This window comes from Sorex fumeus, unplaced genomic scaffold (genome assembly GCF_029834395.1).
Source record: "Sorex fumeus unplaced genomic scaffold, SorFum_2.1 ptg000008l, whole genome shotgun sequence".
NCBI classification, from domain to species: domain Eukaryota; kingdom Metazoa; phylum Chordata; class Mammalia; order Eulipotyphla; family Soricidae; genus Sorex; species Sorex fumeus.
The window spans coordinates 563,510-583,973 of NW_026606065.1; positions in this window are offsets into that span (position 1 = coordinate 563,510).

Sequence of the window (20,464 nt, forward strand, 5' to 3'; positions counted from 1 at the left end):
CTGTAGGCTCAGGGATCACTCCTGCTGCTTCTCAAGGGACCATATTTGGTTCTAGGGATAGAACTGGAGTTTGCCACATGCAAGGAAAGTGACTTAAACCCTGTTATCTCTCTGGATCCAATGATTAATTGTCTATTAATTGTCTCTTCTAATTGTCAAGGAATATTTCAAACTCTTTGGGTGATTTTCAGCATGTTCCTTACCTGGATCTCACTTACTACTCTATACATAAGTATGTTTATGTATATATATAAGTATATATATATATGCATACACACATGCACACACATAGGTCTTCATACTCTTTCATGATTCCATGATCTGCACCTATTTTCTTCTGTTTAGAAATTAATTTCCTCCATTAATGGCCACTCAAGTATTTTCCTACCCCTCACTTAGGAAATTTCTAGACAACAACCCATAGTACTCATATGTGGTGCATAAGACTCAACCTGGGTGGTTGTGAGGCAATTCAAGTGTTTTCACCCTATACTGTCTATCTAGCCAATATTTGGACTCTTAAAAGATTTAGTATAATGACTAAGAATTTTTCATGTTTAAGTACATATATATGTGTGTGAGTGTTGTGATTCACATATATGTATATACATGTATTATATAAAATAAACAAAAATAATTAGAGTTGGGAAGAATATACATATTATAAGATGCTTAGAGATCTTTGGTTATGTGTGTATCAACATTTTTAAATGATCAGAAATAGTAATATAGGGATCTTAACACACAGGTCAGGGATTCCTCTTTCACTTCATTATTCCTCCATAAAATCTGATGGTTTGACCAGTAATCTGTCATCAAAGGTATAAGAAGGGTTTTTCACAATTTAGTGATACAGCCATGTTACATGTGAGTCACAAGGCTGTAAAATAGTCTCTCAAAAGATGAAAAGGAAAAGGGAAAAACAAGAAACTTTGGATATCTTGTGGTTTATTATTCAATGAGTTGGAATTTGGGTAGGGTGGAGTGACAGCTATTCATCAGGTAACGCATTGCTGTTTTCGGGCCAATGGGCTGAGTGTTGGTCTCTCTGACCATTCTATGCGCTCTTTTAGTTTGGATAAGTGAACTTACAGGTCAAGAGGAAGTTTACTATTGCAAATCTCTCTTCTAGGTATCTATTTTTTCAATGAAGATCAGAGAAAAGGTAGTTTGAAGTGATAGGATAGATCTGTACAGTCTCCCGAGAATGAGTTTGCTTAGTGACTTTGGGAATGCCTTCTAAACCCAAATAAAATTGCAGAAGTAGATTGGTATTTCTTTCTAGTTGGCAGAGTGAAAGGCAATCAGGATAGAAAAGAATGCCAGTGCTCGTAAATGGGGTAGAAGACTTGACTCTAAATGGACTGCAATTTGTTAGTATAGTTGTATATTTATTTTAGAAAGTCATAGGTTTAGCAAATATCAGTTTTATAGGTTTAATATAATTTCAGCATCATTTATTGTAATCTAACTCTTAAAAAGTTTTTGACCTTATGAGTCTTGAAAGAAATAAAGTAGGAAATATATTGGACATATAAAAAGTAGAAGTGAAACTTCAATAAAATTTTTAACAGTAAAGAGTAAGTTGGAAGCAGTTTTAAACTTAGTACTCAAATTCATTTTTGTTGTAAGAGTTTCTAGAGTAGCAAACACATTTGTTTAATCGTGTAAAATCTCAAATTCTAGGGCTCTAGGAAAACACCATAAATCTCATTAGGATTCCATTCTTAAATAGAAACAAAAATTCAACAAATAAATGAACCAAGCAAACAAACAGAAAGACCTACCCAATAATGAACTTCTAGGGTGACTTTAGGGAATAATTTAAAATTAATGTGATTTTCATGAGAAAATTCTTCACAGCATTAATCATCAAGGAGATGCAGATAAAACCACAATGAGATATCATTTCACACCACACACACTGGCCCATATCCACAAGAACAAAAGCAAACGGTGTTGATGCGGATGTGGCGAGAAAGGAATCCTCCTTCCCTGCTTGTGGGAATGCCGACTGGTTCAGCCCTTTTGGAAAACAGTATGGACAATTCTCAAAAAATTAGAAATTGAGCTCCCATTTGACCCAGCAATACCACTCCTGGGAATATATCCCAGAGAGGCAAAAAAGTATAGTCGAAGTGACATCTGCACTTGTTTGTTCATTGCAGCACTCTTTACAATAGCCAGAATCTGGAAAAAACCTGAATGCCCGAGAAAAGATGACTGGTTAAAGAAACTTTGGCACATCTACACAATGGAGTACTATGTAGCTGTTAGAAAAGATGAAGTTATGAAAATTACATACAAGTGGTACTACATGGAAAGTATCATGTTAAGCGAAATGACTCAGAAAGAAAGGGATAGACATAGAAAGATTGCATTCGTCTGGGGAACATAAAGTAACAAAATAGGAGACTAACACCCAAGAATGGCCGAGATTAGTACCAGGAATTTTACTCCATGGCTTGGAGGCCAGCCACACATACTAGGGGAAAAGGGAGCTCAGATAGAGAAGGGAACACCAAATAAAGGGTGTTGGAGGATCCTCCCAAGATGAGAGATGCATGCTGAAAGTAGTCTATAGATGGAATTTGATTGCCACTCAATTCCTCTTTCTCAAACCACAGCACCCACAAGGAGAGAGAAAACAAATGGGAATGCCCTGCCACAGGGGTGGGATGGGATGGGGAGATGGGGGGATAGGAGGGGTACTGGGAGCACTGGAGGTGGAGAATGGGCACTGGTGGAGGGATGGGTACTCGATCATCGTATAACTGAAACCCAAGCACAAAAAATTTTAAGTCTACAACTGTACTTCATGATGTCTCACTAATAAAAATTTTAAAAAAATCAGAAAAAAATTAATGTGATTTTGAAGTTATATTAAATATGTTAAATGTCTATTAAGCATTTCTACTAAGGAGGAATATTCTCCACCTAATTGCTGTGGTTTAAAATTTTTCATGTATCTTAAAGCATGATGCAAGGCCATAGAGTTGGCTGAGATAGTTGGAGCATAAACTTTGATATTGAAGTCTCAGATTGGATCCTTAGAACTACCAAGTCCCTGTGTACTGCTGGATATAGCTTCCTTCCCTCACCTCTTTCTAAAAAAGTAATATTTTGCAAACACCAGTCATGAAATGGATTTAGAAAATCTGATTTTTCTACTGGAGCCCTTAGTAGTTCAGTAATTGAATCATTTATAGCACATTATCTTACCTTGTGGAAGTTTTGTTAAATTCATCAGAGAGAGAGAGAGAGAGAGAGAGAGAGAGAGAGAGAGAAAGTAAAAGAGAGAGAAGACTCTTGTTTATCTAAGTTGTCTTGAGTTCTTCTGGCTTTTCTCTTAGAAATCTATTTCAGTCTCAGAAAAGCCAACTAGCTTCTCATCTTAGAACTAGATCAGTCAAGGGTTTTCCAATGTCTTTGTAGATTAGAAACTTCATTAATTTACTTTTATGGTTTTTTAATATCCCTTAGATGTCAAGGATGGTTCAAGTTCAGTTAAAAATATGTAAGTACCCAAGGATTTGCTCGAGCGGGCCCAGTAACGTCTCCATTGGAGACTTTGTTGTTACTGTGTCTGGCATATCGAATACTCTCGGTAGCTTGCCGGGCTCTCCGAGAGGGGCAGAGGAATCGAACTCGGGTCGGCCATGTTGGCCACTTGTAAGGCGAACGCCCTACCTCTAGCACAGCAGTAGGGCGTTTGCCTTGCACGCAGCCAACATGGCCGACCCGAGTTCGATTCCTCCGCCCCTCTCGGAGAGCCCGGCAAGCTACCCAGAGTATTCGATATGCCAGACACAGTAACAACAAAGTCTCCAATGGAGACGTTACTGGGCCCGCTCGAGCAAATCGACGATCAACGGGAGGGCCTTTACCGTTACCTTTACCTTTTACCCAAGGATACATACTACAGTCTTGCCAGTTTTGTGCTCAGTCATTCAATCTGCTGCATTTTCCACCAACCGAGGGGGATGCTTTGCTTTTAGTGAGAAGTGATGTTGGTGGAGGTGGGATACTTAAAAATTAGCATGTACTTTCATTCCTCAGAATTTGCTTTAGTAGGTGCCTGGAAAGAACCGTGAGAGTCAACATTGCACAAAAGGTTTTCTGGGTCATGAGATAATTGCTGTAAATGGAGGTTCCCTTCTGATTCTCAGATTTCCTTTTTGGTGGGGGTGGGAGATAGGGGAACTCCCAATGTATGCTCAGGGATGCAGGAGTCATTCCTGGTGATTCTTGGCCAATCAGGAAGGTGGTTCATTGTGAGGGTGCTCAGTAGGGGAATACCTGGGGCCCCCTAGGCATGCTTAGGGCCTCCAGAGATGCACCCAAGTTGCTTGGGGGACCTTGTAGTACTAGGAATTAAACCAGGTTTGGCAGCATGTAAGTCATGATTCATAATTCCTGACCTATGTCTTTGGACACTCAGATTTGATTTTTTATAACTCCATTCTCCCCACTCCCTTCTTAAAAATGGACTGAATAGACCCTAACAAATTATTATTCTTTAAAGATTTAATTTACAATATATTTTCTACAAGTATTGAGATAAAACTAAAGTTATTATTTACTGAAGATCATATTTACTGCTAGGAGCGATAGCACAGCGGGTAAGGCGTTCGCCTTACAAGTGGCCAACATGGCCGACCCGAGTTCGATTCCTCCGCCCCTCTCGGAGAGCCCGGCAAGCTACCGAGAGTATCCGATATGCCAGACACAGTAACAACAAAGTCTCCAATGGAGACGTTACTGGGCCCGCTCGAGCAAATCGACGATCAACGGGAGGGCCTTTACCTTTTACCTTTACCATATTTACTGAAGATTTTATTTATACTTCAGCACTGTAGCACTGTCCTCCCGTTGTTCACCGATTTGCTTGAGTCGGCCCAGTAACGTCTCCATTGTGAGACTTATTGTTACTGTGTTTGGTATATCAAATACGTCATGGGTAGCTTGCCAGGCTTTGCCCTGCAGGCGAGATACTCTCGGTAGCTTTCCGGGCTCTCAGAGAGGGGCGGAGGAATTTAACCTGGCTCGGCTGGGCCGGCGGCTTGCAAGGCAAACGCCCTACCGCTGTGCTATTGCTCCAGCCCTTTATCCAAATTATTTTTTTCTATCTTTGCTTTTTCTGCTTTTGATTGGAAGTATTAAAAGTATTTTAGATTTACTGCTCTATAGTTATCGGATGCAAACATGGACAATTTTTCTATAATCTGGGAAAATATTTCTTATGATTTAGTATCTATAAGCAATATGAGTTGATAAATATATAAGAAAAGGACATTCATACCTACATTTCAGTTATCATTTATACACAAAATTAAATGTTAAACTGGGAAATGTTTGCAACTTCTATGACAGATAAGGGTTACTATCCTATTATTTAAAGGGCTCCTACAAATTAAAAAGACTAACTTACAATCACAGATCACAGATCACAGTCCTCCCGTTGTTCATCGATTTGCTAGAGCGGGCTCAGTAACGTCTCCATCATGAGACTTTTTTGTTACTGTGTTTGGCATATCGAATACGTCACGGGGAGCTTGCCAGGCTCTGCCGTGTTGGCGAGATACTCTCGGTAGCTTGCCGGGCTCTCCGAGAGGGGAGGAGGAATCGAACTCGGGTCGGCCATGTTAGCCGCTTGTAAGGCGAACGCCCTACCGCTGTGCTATCGCTCCAGCCCAACTTACAATAGGAAATAAATAATATACACTGATAACTCATAACAGAAGAAATTCAAATGGTCTTTAGAAAAGTGAAATTATAGTTTATTTCTAATAAGACAAATATAAATTAAAGCCCACCCCAGAGAGATAACTTTTCAGCTATCATAATGGTTAAAATTTGTCAGGGTTTAAAAAAATTGCTTGGTTTCCTTTTTTGCTTTGTTTTTGAACCTCACCCAGTGGCTTACTTCTGTCTCTGGGCTCAGAGACTGCTCCTGGAAAGCCCAAGGACCATATGGGATATGGAGTAATGGAGATTGAACCTGGGTTGACCTGGCACAAGGCTAGCATCCTATCTACTATGCTATCTTTTTAGCCTCCAAAATTCATTAGTTTTACATTAAAAACTCTTAGGTGTTTTGTGAAAAAATAACCACTTAGAGCATTACCGGTAGGAGTGCAAAGTGTCATATAATTTTGACAATATTTAGCAAAGGTGATAAAACAATTCCACTTCTAGGAATCCATTCCAAAGATACAATCTAGTCTCAAAGTTCTGCACAAGACAGAAGTTATTCAGGCAGAATTTTCAATCACAAAAGACTTAAAGTAATTCATCAGTAGAGAACCAACCAATTAAATAAAATATAACTTTATATGTTAGGAAGTATCTAATGAAATACTATGAAGCTGTAAAATAAACAAGTAATGCTATGTAACTATAAAAATATAAAAAAACAGGGATACATAACTATAACAATAAACTGAAAGTAAAATAAATACGTACTTTTACAAAGTGGGTACCAAAATATATTGATACAAAATTAAGCGAAAATACAGTGTCCAGAACAATATACTCTAGTGGGTTGAGTCCCTACCTTGCACGTGACCAACCCTGTGGTTTGTATCCCACATGAAAAAATAGAAATATTTGATGGTGTTCAATTACTTTAAAAGTTTTTAATGTATATTAATGGCTAGATAAAAATATCCCTATCCTTTAAAATTATTATTATTATGTCTTTATGGTACACTTCTCAGTTCTCAGGAAACCCAGAGCCACACTTGAGCATCACCTCAGGAGATGCGTGGGCCAGTAGTTCAAAGCCGGGGCCCAGGGATGCGGAGACACTGCTCAAGTCCTACAGTATTGGGAATTGTCCAGGTCACTCTGAGGGTGCTCAGGGACCCTCAGGGTTGTGCTCAGTGGTGCTCAGGGAACATTGTGGTGTTCTTGAACCTTTTATGCAAGACAGTTTCCTTAATCATGTACAATCTCTTTGGCCTCTACCTTTTAAAGACACACTTCGAAATATTTATTATTTATAATTGATGAGCTTATATGCTATGTGGAATTTCTCTTTAATATTTCAGTGTTGGTGGAGGGAAATAGGTGAGCCAGAGATGAAACACGATTTGTCATGAATTGGTAATTGCTGAGACAGTTCATGGGGAATGATTCATTATTTTAGGTTTTCTAATTTTGGATATACTTGCCATTTTCCATGAAAGAGAGAAAAGGCATACAGAGAGATGTTTATAGGTATGGTGAAAGCTTAAATAAGCTGGTCTTTTCTTTATTGGTTCAGAAGTTTAGCTGCCATTGTGGAATTTCTAGAGTGTGATAAAGAGAGCACGAGCATCTTAGAGAGAGTCCTGGCTTCCTAGAAGGGTTATGTGAACTTCTGGTTTCTGGCTCAAATGTGTTCCTTACAGGACACTGACAGAGACATTCATGGTTTCAGATCCAAGGTCAGATCTCGTAACTTGCTCCTGGAAACTGCACCAACATGAGTTCTGAGTAACTCAGCCTTGTCTGTGAACTCAGTATATGAAGTGTGTGTTGTTCTCTCTGCTTCCGTTCCCGAGGTATTTCTGACTGCCCCCTGTGTAGGCTGTCAGTGTCTGATCAGGTGCTGAATGGGGGTCAGGTGGACCCCTTACCAGGAGCCAAGCTAAGAGCTCCATCTCGTTTTGCTGAGTGAGCTTGTCAACTGGAATTGGTTTCCTGAAGGGAAAAGTATATTTCCCGTCACCATTGCCAGAGCCAGTTGTTCCCACCAGTGGTATTTTAATTGCATACGAAGCAGCTGTCTGCATATTTTGTTGCTCAAAATAAATTTGTCCCCAAATGATTCCAGTGCATTTTATTTTTCAGCCATGAAGCAAAGTATTTTAAAGGAGGATGTGTCACGCAGACATATATCAGGGTGAGGCCCCTAACTGCCTGGAACTGATACAGTTGCTCTCACTTATTTTGGCATACCAATTTGGATTTCTCAAAATGGCAAGTCTATTTCACACATTTGTATGCAACAGTCAGATTACAAGAGATGTAAATCATTGCTACGAAACGGTTGAGAAAATTTGTTAACTTTCAACTGTTTCTGTTTTGACTATGTAGGCTAGACATAAAACTGAGTATGTTGATCTCACCCCATTTTATTACCTGCTCCCATGGGTAGCTGAGGGCATATTCCCACGAAGAGGTTCTTGAAATGTCTTTTGAATCTGACTTGACTTGAGAAGTAAGGGTTACCTCTGGTTTGGGGATGGGATACTTGTTTGGAACCAGGACCCAGACCTTTACCAGAGTCACCTCAGTTGGATATCCGGAATCTGGCCTGTGTCTGCCACTAACTTTGTTACACATTCAGAGAATTTTTTTAAAACCCCACCAAGTGTGTCCAGAAAGCATCAATGTGAAAGGGAAGACAGTGGCCCTAACCCAAGTGTGTGGGTGGTCACTTGTCAAGACAGTTTGCCTTAATTTGTGCAAGTGCTGAATCCACTGAAGTGTCTGGAATTCCATTTTGAGCCTGTGTTATTTCTGGATGTTTTGTCATATATGTATCACTTCAACTTGGAGAAGGAATAAGTAAAATAAAATCTTGATTCATTTTTAGTATCATGCTTTTGTCACAAGGAAACCATATCATTAAAATGCTTCAAAATTAAATTAAAGATATAAAATTAAACAAAAACACATAGAATTGAAAGAAACAAAAAAACATTAATTTTGTTCACAAATATTGTGATATTTTAAGACTTTTAAACACTGGGCCAAGTTTAGGAAAACTGAGGAAGACAATTTCTGTCTTCAGCATAAGAAAACTGACAGTTATATAACAGTTATAAAACTTCACCTAAGACATTCATGGATTTAATATTTGAGGTTAGGGCTCTAGTTATTTATTCTCAAGACAGAAAAAGAGCCATTTAAAATTTTGCTGATGGCCAGATGATAGTCAAAATGGATGAAATCAGTGATTGATCCAACAGGCTTTGTCTATCCTATCTCTCCTTCTAGACCAGTCCCAATTTGTTACTTTCTCCATAAAAGTTTTGTTGTGGTAGTGGAAAGTTTCACGATATTGATGGATTGGATGATGTGTAAAGGTTTCAGAAAGGCTAAGCCAATGGTGGAAGAGACAAGGACAGTGAGGAAAGTGGCAGAAGAGCTTCACCCTGCTCTGTGGGTAGAGAAGGCCCTATTCCTGGACAACTGGGTTTGCCAATGAAAATCCTAATGCTTTAGAGTCAGGAAATTGAAGCTTAGAAAGAAAACTAGGAGTTCCCTGGATGACCCCATGATTATTCAGATGACCCCCAGGAAAGGTGATTTCACAGTTATTCTCTCTCAGGACAGTACCCCGGGATCATCAGATTTCTTTGTTCTTTAAGTCTTAAGTTTATTGGAAATTTCAAAAAGCATTTCTATTTCTGTCCCTGACCGAATTGACCTCTCTGTAGAATTTTCAGTTACTTAGGTTAAAATACTTTCTAGAATAAGGCCCGGAGGGTGGAGAGGGGCTTACAATCAATCTGAAAGATATGACTGTCTTTGCTAGCATGATCAGCTGTGCTCATATCTGCAACTCAATTTATAAAATCAGTTTACTCACTCTCTTCCTGGGGTAGACTCAAAAAATTTTTATCTACATCTCAGTACCTTCTTAAAATTGGCTTGAAATATGAATTATACACAACTCACTCCTTTCCCAGAACTGGCTACATGTCTCCTGCTCACCTATCTCCAAAGAAAGTAGAAGCTTGCAGCTTGAGTAGCGCAGAGACACAATAAAACTCCCCCTTGCCCAGCCCTCAGGTCTCCACTGTGTCAGACTGACCAGTGTACTTTCTTGTATTAAACTGATGTTGCTCTCATCTCTTGGGCTGGAGCCATAGCACAGCGGGTAGGGCATTTACCTTGCACGCAACCAACATGGCCGACCCGAGTTCCATTCCTCCGCCCCTCTCAGAGAGCCTGGCAAGCTACCGAGAGTATCTCGCCCGCACGGCAAAGCCTGGCAAGCTACCCGTGATGTATTCGGTATGCCAAACACAGTAACAACAAGTCTCATGATGGAGACGTTACTGGGCCCGCTTGAGCAAATTGATGAACAATGGGAGGACAGTGATACAGTGATACAGTGCTCTCATCTCAATAGTCTCACTGTCCTGATCAATTACCATTGCAACCCTCAGAACTAGCTGGTCTGGATTTGCTCTGTTTCTCTCCCTTTACTTTTCTTTCAGCACACAGCTTTTATTTCACACCCCTGATTGGAAATATATATATATATATATATATATATATATATATATATATATAAAATTTTGCTTTTAGGCCACACTTAGTGGTGCTCAGGACTTAATCCAGGCTCTTCACATAGGGATCACTCCTGGCAGTGTTTGGAGGACCCTAGGAAGTGCTGGGGGAGGTACTCAGGCCAATCAAGTGCCAGGTAAGCATCTTTCCCACTGTGCTGTCTCTCTGACCCTTGGAATTTTGTGCTCTTATTTCAAGTTTGGACAGAAAATTTTTAGGTAGGAATATTTGATGCTCAAAAACTTCCTTCATCTTCATTAATTTATAAAGTGTTTCTGGTATTATAATTTTACGTTTGTACTTTAAACACTACGCTATTGCTTCTTTGCAAGGAAATGAGTATTCATTTGAATGATGAGAGGAAACGGAAATCATAATAACATTTTCGACAGGCTGCTGGAAACAAGGCTGAGTCTGGCAGCCAAAGCCCTAATTTTGGTCCACTATTTATTGTGCACCTTGAGTCAGTGGCGTAAATATTCCATAGGTTACTTAGCTGAAAATGAGAGGCTTGGAGAGAATGGTTTCTAAGTATAAAGAACTAGTGACTCATAACTCAAAGGAATATAAAGTAGAAGGTGTCACCCAGGGGGTTAGAAGTGATGGGTAAAGGGAATTGCTAATAAGTACAGAGCTTCAATTTTGCATAATAAAAAAGTAATACAAATCTGTTGCATAACAATGTGAATACTATGAACAATGCTGTTCTATAGTCTGAAAAAGAATTAAAATTATATTTTTTGTTTGTGTTTCTCACAAAGAAAAATCAAATACTCTTGTGGATCTACACTTTGTATCTTAGTAAGAAAATAGGGAAAGGGGTATATATGATAACCTTATAGTACCTGTACCACAAATTATAATGACCAAAAAGAGAGTGATAAATATGTGTGTGTGTGTGTGTGTATATATATATATATATATATATAGTGCATGTTGATACAGAATACATTAGTAGTGCTGAAGCTTCAGAGAGTTTTAGAAGAAAAACCTGAACACTATTCTACTGAACATTTAGAAAATCAAAACCACTGCCTGCCCAAATGGGGGGGGGGAGAGAGAGAGAGAGAGAGAGAGAGAGAGAGAGAGAGAGAGAGAGAGAGAGAGAGAGAGAGAAGGAAGAGAAGAAATGTCTGCTGTAAAGGCATACAAGGTGTGAGGGAAACTAGGGACATTGGTGGTGGGAAATGTATGCTGGTGAAAGGACAGGTGTTGAAACATTGTATGACTCAATCATGGACAACTTTGTGACAATCTCATAATGATTTAACAAAAATATTTTTAAAAAAAGAATTAAAAAATACTTTAAAGAAAGGAAGACATGAAAATTGTTAGATTTCTCTTGAGGTCTTGATCTCTTAGACATCTGAGTCCCTCCTCTGGAACATAAACTCTCTTTTATTTTCTAGGGAATCTATAGAATTTGAATGCTTTTTAATGGCATGGCAGCTGTCATGGTATTTCTAAAATGATGACTGCTTTTTGGGCAATTTCTTCTTTCAGAAATTTTCTTTCATGATGAGCCTGGAAACTTTTAGAATTTATCTCCAGCACAGGAAACATTACCCTGCAATCCTCTTCCTCAAAGCTCTTCCTCAGAGCCAGAGGGCTGGAAAGAGCTCACATTTGGTTTCTGAGCAAAGAAAACTGAAATGATTGCTGCTTCTGTTCACAGCCTGTGCGTCAAGCGGGCCCTCCACGTTGATTCCTAACACTTTGTGGGATCCCCTGTGTCAAGCTGGCAACTCGGCGGAGAGCTGAGTGGCTCTGTGAACATCAGAGCAATAAGGCCCAGTGTGTGGGTGGGTGGTTGGGAGGTACTTTGAGGTGGGCCCAGCCGAAAGCTAAGAGCAGCAGCAGATGTCAGCTTCCTTCCCAGCAATCCCTCATTTATTTAGGGCCAATGACGCTTTTCTCTATTGTGCCTGTTGATACAGAATGTATTAGTAGTGCTGAAGCTACAGAGAGTTTTAGAAAAGAAAATCCGAACACTATTCTACTGAACATTTAGAAAATCAAGATCACTGCCAGCCCAAAAGGAGAAGAAGAGCGGCATTCCACATGGGGACGGATGCTCTTGACATTGGTGTTGGGCTGTCACTATGTTCGCCTTCTCTCCTGTAGACGGTGGAAAGAAGGAGACCGACGCAAGGCTGGCATTGGCTCCATTTGTGTCCCGCAGGATGGACACTGACTTTCTGATCACTTCAGCGAGAGAGGCACAGCTTGGTGGGCATGTGGCTTTTGCTGGTGGTGGTGGGGGATGGATTCACCAGCTGAAACCAATAAAATCCACCTCAGAAGAATTTTTCTCAAAGTCAGTTGAGGGGTTGACAGTCTCCAAATGCTCATATAATCCCAGCATCTGTGCAGCCCTTAAAAAGGAATCGAAAAAGATTCAGAGGAAAAATTAAGAGACGATGTTTCTAAATTCCTCTTCCTGCCCCCACCCCATGTCTGGCTCTAGACACTTGATCAGAAGAGTTCCTTTCTCAGTGATGCTAATTCATTGATCATCGCAAAGAACCTGAATCTGAAATGCTCCATAGTGTTTCTTTATTTTTGGTAGAACTGTGGTGAGAACCATCCCCACCACCTTTATTTGCATGGAAAAGAAGTTCCCTAATATGTGTGCTCAGGTGCCACTGTCAATTATCACCTTCATGTGAATTTCACATAAATTAAATAAATCAAAAATTTAAAAAGAAAAGGGTTTCATTTTTTATTTTTAGAAATGTTATATTTTGAGTATTTGCCTCTCCACTGCCAACTCACTGAGATTTTTTCTTCATATTCCAACTAGATGATTATATTGAGATCCTGGGAGAGGAAAAAATTAGTATTTAGTACATTTACTTATATTTTTCCCTAAAAACTTAATGTTCATAATATTTCTCAGTATACCTCATTTTCTTAGTGGCAAACACATTCTCTTTAAGAATCTAGACATGTTATGTTCAGGCCTATCCTTGATTACAAATAAGGAAAACTCTGTAAATTTGTTGATTTTTTTTGAAATTGGCAACTTGAGTGAGATCAATCTTTTATCTCTTCAAAGATTTCTGGTTAAACGTGGAGCAAATAGCAGTTTTGTTGTTGCTGTTTTGCTTTTTTCTTGCTTGTTTTAAACTAATCACTTCTTTTGTTTCAGTTCTTTTATTTAATTTTTGTGCCTGATTTCCTTTAGTAGAACATTTTAGTGAAAGAAATATCTCAGTATTTCTAGTTTTCTGTTGGGGTTTCAAAATATTGGAGATGCAGAAGTGAGCCTATTTAGAACAATAGAGCCATCCAAACCCCACTGTCACTAGACAAGGGTGGTTCCTTTTCTGGAGTGGGGCATCTTTATTTCTGAGGAGAACATGACAGGGAAGAAGCTAGAAGAAGATGGAGAGGATCAGAAGGCAGGCGGAGGAATCAATTTGAGCCTCTTAGAAGTTAAGGAAAAGGAAGGAAAATGGGAATTTATGCTACCAGAATCCTGTATGCATTGTGAGACACTGTAAGAGTGCTATCATTCCTTTCTTTTACTATGCTACAAGAATTTCTGCTTAAAATTATAGCATTGAATCACTTGGGTTCTGCTTAAAATTATAGCATTGAATCACTTGGGTTCAGTCACTTAACCAATCAAGCTAAGAGACAGGTTTCAAGTTCCATGTATAGGAGATACAAATCAGTTTTCTTGTTCCTAGTTAGAAGCTTTTAAAAAGTCCTCCAGATTGCAGATTATTTAGTCACTGTTCACAGGAGTTAAGTGTAAACTAATTAGAAGCATATATTAAATATTTCCTGAAATGCATGTATTTTAGCATGACAGTCTAGTTAGCACAACATTTTGAGGAATTTCATTGGAGGGCTGTTCCATAGTTTCTTTGAGCTCATTATACACCCTCAATAATTCCTCTCTAAATCCTTACTAGAGAGGTTATATAGCTCGTAATTACTGGTTGGATTGTCGGGGCTAGCATCTTTACTCAGTAAACCTGATGGGGATCTGTGTTGCTTTACCATTGTGAACTTTACATTTTGAAATTGTTTCTCATAGGTTGTATGGTTAGGTACTTAGGGTTAGGAAGTCTGCATGCTTATGGTGACTTAAGGAGAGGCAAGGAAATGCATGGCCACAAAGCATAGTGGAACAGCTCTCCCCCTCCTTATCCACTTCACAGGCTGGGGAATTCCTGACCTGGGGGGCAAAATGATCATCCCAAGTTAAATAGCAGAGCCTCTGATGTCACTGAGCTTCCTGTTTTCTCTTCTTTGAGAAATTTCAATGAAATGTTTCCTGACCTGAGTTTTATAACATAGAAGAGTCGTCCACCTCTTCTTACCTCCCCCTCTTTGGATTCTTTTCTTCCCTATCCAAGTCTATACAGTCCAGATTTTAGTCTAATCTAAGTATCCTTCCTTCAGTGCCTGACTTTCCCCTGTCCTAGTCAATATACTACAGATAAGTGGGCTCATTTGATATTTGTCTTTCTTCTATGTTACTTTGCTCAGCATGATTGCTTCTAGTTCTATCCAAATTGTAGTGAATTGCATGATTTCATCCTTCCCTGAAGCTGTGTAGTATTTCATTGTGAATATATGCCACAGCTTCAACTCATCTGTTGTTGGACACTTGATTTCATATTCTAGCTATCCTGCTAAGTTTTGCAACAAATAATGGTATGCATATGTATCTTCAAATGAATGTTTTTGTGTCCTGAGTGTAGATATTAAGAAGTAGAATTCCTGGGTCGTAAGGTAACTCTATACTTAATTTTATGACACATGTCCATACTGTTTTCTCTAGGGGTTGAATCAGACAGTATTCCCACCAGGAGTAGATGAGAGTTCCTTGTTCTCCACAACCTCTCTTAGCAGGTTTTTTGATACGTGTTAGTCTCATTGGTGTGAGATGATTTATCATTGTATATGTTGATTTCTATTTCCCTGACAATTTTGGTGAACAATTTTTTATGTGCTTACTTGTCATCTGTACGTCTTCAGAGAAACATATATTCATTTTCTCTTCCTGTGTTCTGCTATGAGATTCTTTTTGGTTCAACTTTGTGAGTTTAAAAAATATATCTTGAATATTAAACCTTTATCTGATGTGTTTAATGCAAATATTTATTTTTAAATCTCTTGTTTTTTTTTGTTGTTGTTTGGTCACACACAGTGATGCTTAGGGGTTACTCCTGGCTCTTAACTAAGGAATTACTCTTGGTGGTTTTTTTGGGACCATATGGGATGCTAGGGATTGAACCCAGATTGGCTGCATGCAAGGCAAATGCCCTACATGCTGAACTATTGCTCCAGCCCAATTTTGAAATCTTTCGAAGCATAACTTAGAAGATTTTACTGCCAGAATATTACCCTGGCCGTATCACATATTATTCAGTACTTCACTAGGGTGGTCATTTCATATAAGTTTTATAATAAAACAAAATTGGACAAATTTTTAAAAATTGGACAATTTTTAAGAGAATAAAGTTCTGAAGTATGAGAGAGAGAGAGAGAGAGAGAGAGAGAGAGGGAGAGAAGGAATGTGCCTGCTATAGAGACAGACTGGAGTGGGTGGTGGGGTGGGTTAGAGGGTAGGAAACTGTGGACGTGGGTGGTGGAAAATGTACACTGGTGGAAGGAGAGATGGATGTTGAACATTGTATGACTGAAAACAAACCATGAGCAACTCTGTAACGGTGTATCTCACAGTGATTCAATTGAGAAAAAGAAAGAAAGAGAGAGAGAGAGAGAAAGAGAAAAAAAGAAAGAAAAAAGTATTCGTTTTGGAGTAAAGTATCAAACTGAGGATATAGACATTTCATTTGATTTATTCTCATGTGTTTTTTCACTTCTCATAACAACATACTCTTCTTTAAAATGCTCCAAATCAGATACATGCAGAAAAAAAATGAACTCAGACCCCTGTCTAACACCAAGCACAAAAGTCAGATCAAAGTGGGTTAAAGACCCCAATATCAGACCTGAATCCATAACGTACATGGAGGAAAATGTAGGCAGAACCCTCCGTGATATTGAAACTAAAGACATCTTTAAGGATGAAACACCACTGACCAAGCAAATGGGAACAAAGATAAACAAATGGGATACATTAAACTAAGAAGCTTCTGTATCTCAAAAGAAACAGTGGCCAAAATACAGAGAGAGTCCACGGAATGGGAAAAATTATGTACACAATATGAGATAGGGGGTTAAGATCTAGAATAACCAAGTCACTGGTAGAACTTTACAAGAAAAAAATCTCCAACACCATCAAAAAATGGGGAGAATAAATGAACAGAAACTTTCTCAGAAAAGAAATACAAATGGTCAAAAGGCACATCCAAAAATGCTCTCCATCGATAATCATCAGGGAGATCCAAGTCAAAACACCAATGAGATATCCTTTTACACCACAGAAATTGGCACACAGTAAAAAGTACAAAAACAATCAGTGCTGGAGTGGATGTAGGGAGAAAGGGACTCTCATTCTTTGTTGGTGGGAATGCCGACTGGTCCAGGCTTTTTGGAAAACAATGTGGACATTCTTCCAAAAACTAGAAATTGAGCTTCTGGATGACCCAGCAATACCACTTCTGGAAATATATCCTGGGGGTACAGAAAAGCACAGTAGAAATGACACCTGCACTTGTATGTTTATTGCGGCACTGTTTACAAGAGCCAGAATCTGAAAACAACCTGAGTGCCTGAGAACAGACAACTGGTTAAAGAAACTTTGGTACGTCTACCCCATGGAATACTTTGTAGCTATTGGAAAGATGAAGTCATAAAATTTGCTTATAAGTGGATGGACATGGAGAGAATCATGCTAAGCGAATTGAGTTAGAAAGGGAGGGACAGACATAGAATGACTGCACTCATTTGTGGAATAGAAAGTAACATAATATGAGACTGACACGCAAGGACAGTAGACATAAGGGCCAGGAATATCGTTCCATGATTAGAAGTGTGCCTTATGAGCTGGGGGGCGGGGTGTGGAGTTAGAAGACAGCTGGACTAGGGAAGGAATTACTAAATCAATGATGGTTGGAGAGATCACTCAGGATAAGAGATGTGTGCTGAAAGTAGATAAAGGACCAAACATGACGGCCTCTCAGTATCTGTATTGAAAACCATAACGCCCAAAAAGTAGAGACAGTACGGGGGAAATTATCTGCCATAGAGTCAGTGGGAGGGGTTTGATGGGGAGGGAAGATCCTGGGGACAATGGTGGTGGAAAATGTGCACTGGTGGAGGGATGGGTGTTTGATCATTGTATGACTGAAACTCAAACAGGAAAGCTTTGTTACTATAACTCACAATGACTGTTTTTTATTGAATGCTCCAAATGAAGTACCCTCTAACCTAACCATAGTTGGTTGCATAAATGTATGCATCTGACTCAAAATAGATCAATTTTTCACTGAGGGCTCCTGTTGAAATGAAAGATGAGGTTCCACTGATGGATAAGTGGATGATTCACGAGTTTATTTGAGAAATGAAGAAATATATCTGTCCAAAGAAATGCAGCAGTCAGAGAAGCCTTGGTACCAAAGTGAGGTATGGAAAGGAGGACAAATGTGTCAGCTAACTTTCCAGGTCCTACAGAGGACTCGGCTCTGTTTCTTCTATCTGGTCTTTTTCACATTCCCTATATTTTCAAGAAACTCTCTTCATTCATGCTTGCTTAAGTAGGAATCAATTTCTTCCCCACGACCTCTGTTTGCTCCCCAGTACCAATCTCGTTAAAGAAAATTGTGATTTTGTCCATTTTAAAAGCTTTTCAGAGGTGGGGATTCTAAATCTCATAAAAGTCTATTGCAGTATTTAGATACTTTTAATTACAGTCTTATTCCACACCAAGCTCTTACAGAAATGAGGACCTATAACCCCTTTTCTTCAGTGAAATAGAAAACATTTCTATTGAAATTCTAAGAGAACAGTTTTATTTATTACTCGATATAGACTTCATTGGTATTTCCCAAACTTGCTTCATCATAGAATCACACAGGAAGTATGTGTTAAAAAAAAATCAAGATTTCTTATGTTTTTCTCTGGATCTGTAGTAGGCTATCTGGGGTGGAGCTATGAATTGGTATTTTTTTAACAAGCATCTCTAGTGATTCCTATAATCAGGGAAGTTGAGAAACATTGTAATAAGAGAGTTAATAAGCTACCCATTGTGATTTACTGTCTCTAAAAAATTTCCTGACATTTTATTACCTTCCCCCTATTTATTTGAAAAGAACAAGCTTTTCATTCTCTTTCAGCCTTAGAACAAAAGCTAATGTCTTCATGATTCCCAGTTAGAAGATGTATCTTCCACTGAATGTAGGAAGACAATGTCTGAACAAGGACTTGCATAGTATAGTACAATCTTTTATCTGTGACTCCATTAAGAATACCCACCCCCCCACCCAACCATTTTCTTACTATGGTTATTCATTTACTTGTCTAATATTCCCAGTCAGATGGTATACCCAATTCATCTGGAATTCTCTAGAATATTCACTGGAGTGATCTGTACATGGTAGAGTCATAAGGTCTGTGTGTAGGAACTAATGGACACCTTCTTCCTTGGAAGTTATTCAGTATCTCAGAACTCCCTAACCATTTTGCATACACTTGTTAGCATATTAATTTTTGTGCTGATCACATCTAAAACTCAAATTATACAAAGCACTAATAGTCAGTGAATACTATAAAAACCCTTTAGACGTTAACTCAATTGACTTCAGGTTTGGGTGACATTTTACTCTTTTATTTTAATAAAGAAGACACATCAGTGTGCTTTCACTTCACTCTGCAGAATTCAACAATTTTCTGCTTCTCTTCCCTCAAAGTTTTAGGAGCTCACATTCCATCATGTGGCGTATATCTCTCCACTCATCTTTTACTGTTCACATCATCATAAACTTCTTATTTATGGCCATAGTTTTATTGAAGGTCTTATTTCCAGTTGCCCACATATCTTAGAACAAAGCTGACTCATATTGTTCTCAACAACTATTCAAAATACATCCTTTTGTATTTCACTACAATTATCTGTTTTCTATCCATTAATTTCCCGTCTTATCTCTCCTTCTTTAAAACATTACTTCTGTTAGAGACTCAGCCTTATTGACTTTTTCAGAAAGATCAGACTCATAATTCTTCTAAGCATCTGTCCACCATCTTGTTACAAAAAGGCTAATTGTCTTGACATGTGAAATTGTCAACATTAAATTGTAAAATATTTTATATGATTTTTCTTTGTGCCTCCTTAGGAAAATTTAGAAATTTGAAAACTATTTATTTTTGTATTAACTCTTAATATGGTCTTAACTGTACTGATTCTTAATACACAACCATATACACATATCTCCATCCTCAATGGGTTCTTAGATTCAATAAGTATCTATGAATATTTATTGATATTTATTTAATGATCAATATATTTGTCGTTTGACAACTGGCAGGCCAGCAAGCTTTGGACTCCATCTTATTCTCCTTACTTTTCCTGGGTTATTAGCTTTGCAGAAAGACTTTTGGGTTGGTTTGTAGTAACATGTGAAAATGTGGTCGTGGGTTCCTTCAATCTCCAGGGGATATTTGTTTATATCAAAGAACTCTTGCATAAGGTGGCATGATTGGTTTTGTGTTCCAGAGGGGCGTAGTATTTGACAAGCTGGGAATGTTTTGGATTAAAATGGAAGTACGTTGGCAGAATGATGTGGGAAACTTGCATAAAGTATAATTCCTGTCAGCGCTTTTCTCTGATGGAGCTGGTGCCTATGAGTCCCTCAGTTTAATGAGTCCAATATACACCTCTGAGTTTTTATAAGTTAGCACCAAAGCGAGTTAGAAAGAGTTGAAACACCTATGTCTTTTGACCAACTGTGATATTTTCAGGAACTCACCAACAGGATTCTAAAATGCCCATGAAAATTTCTACTGGAAGCATTTTCTGAGGAAAAAAAATCATTTGCTTGGGGTAAAAGTTTACCCAGGACCGTGAAGGTGTATCACTTTCATCATCTGACAACCTGCTTTGTAGCATTCCTTCTCCCCACTTTTCTGTAGTCTTGCATTCATTTATTTTTGCCAGTACCAAAATCCACCTACTGCCCCTTGAGATATACAGTCATTGATTTCTTTTCCCCAAGATCCTGGAATTTCCTAAATGATAAGAGAATGGCATATA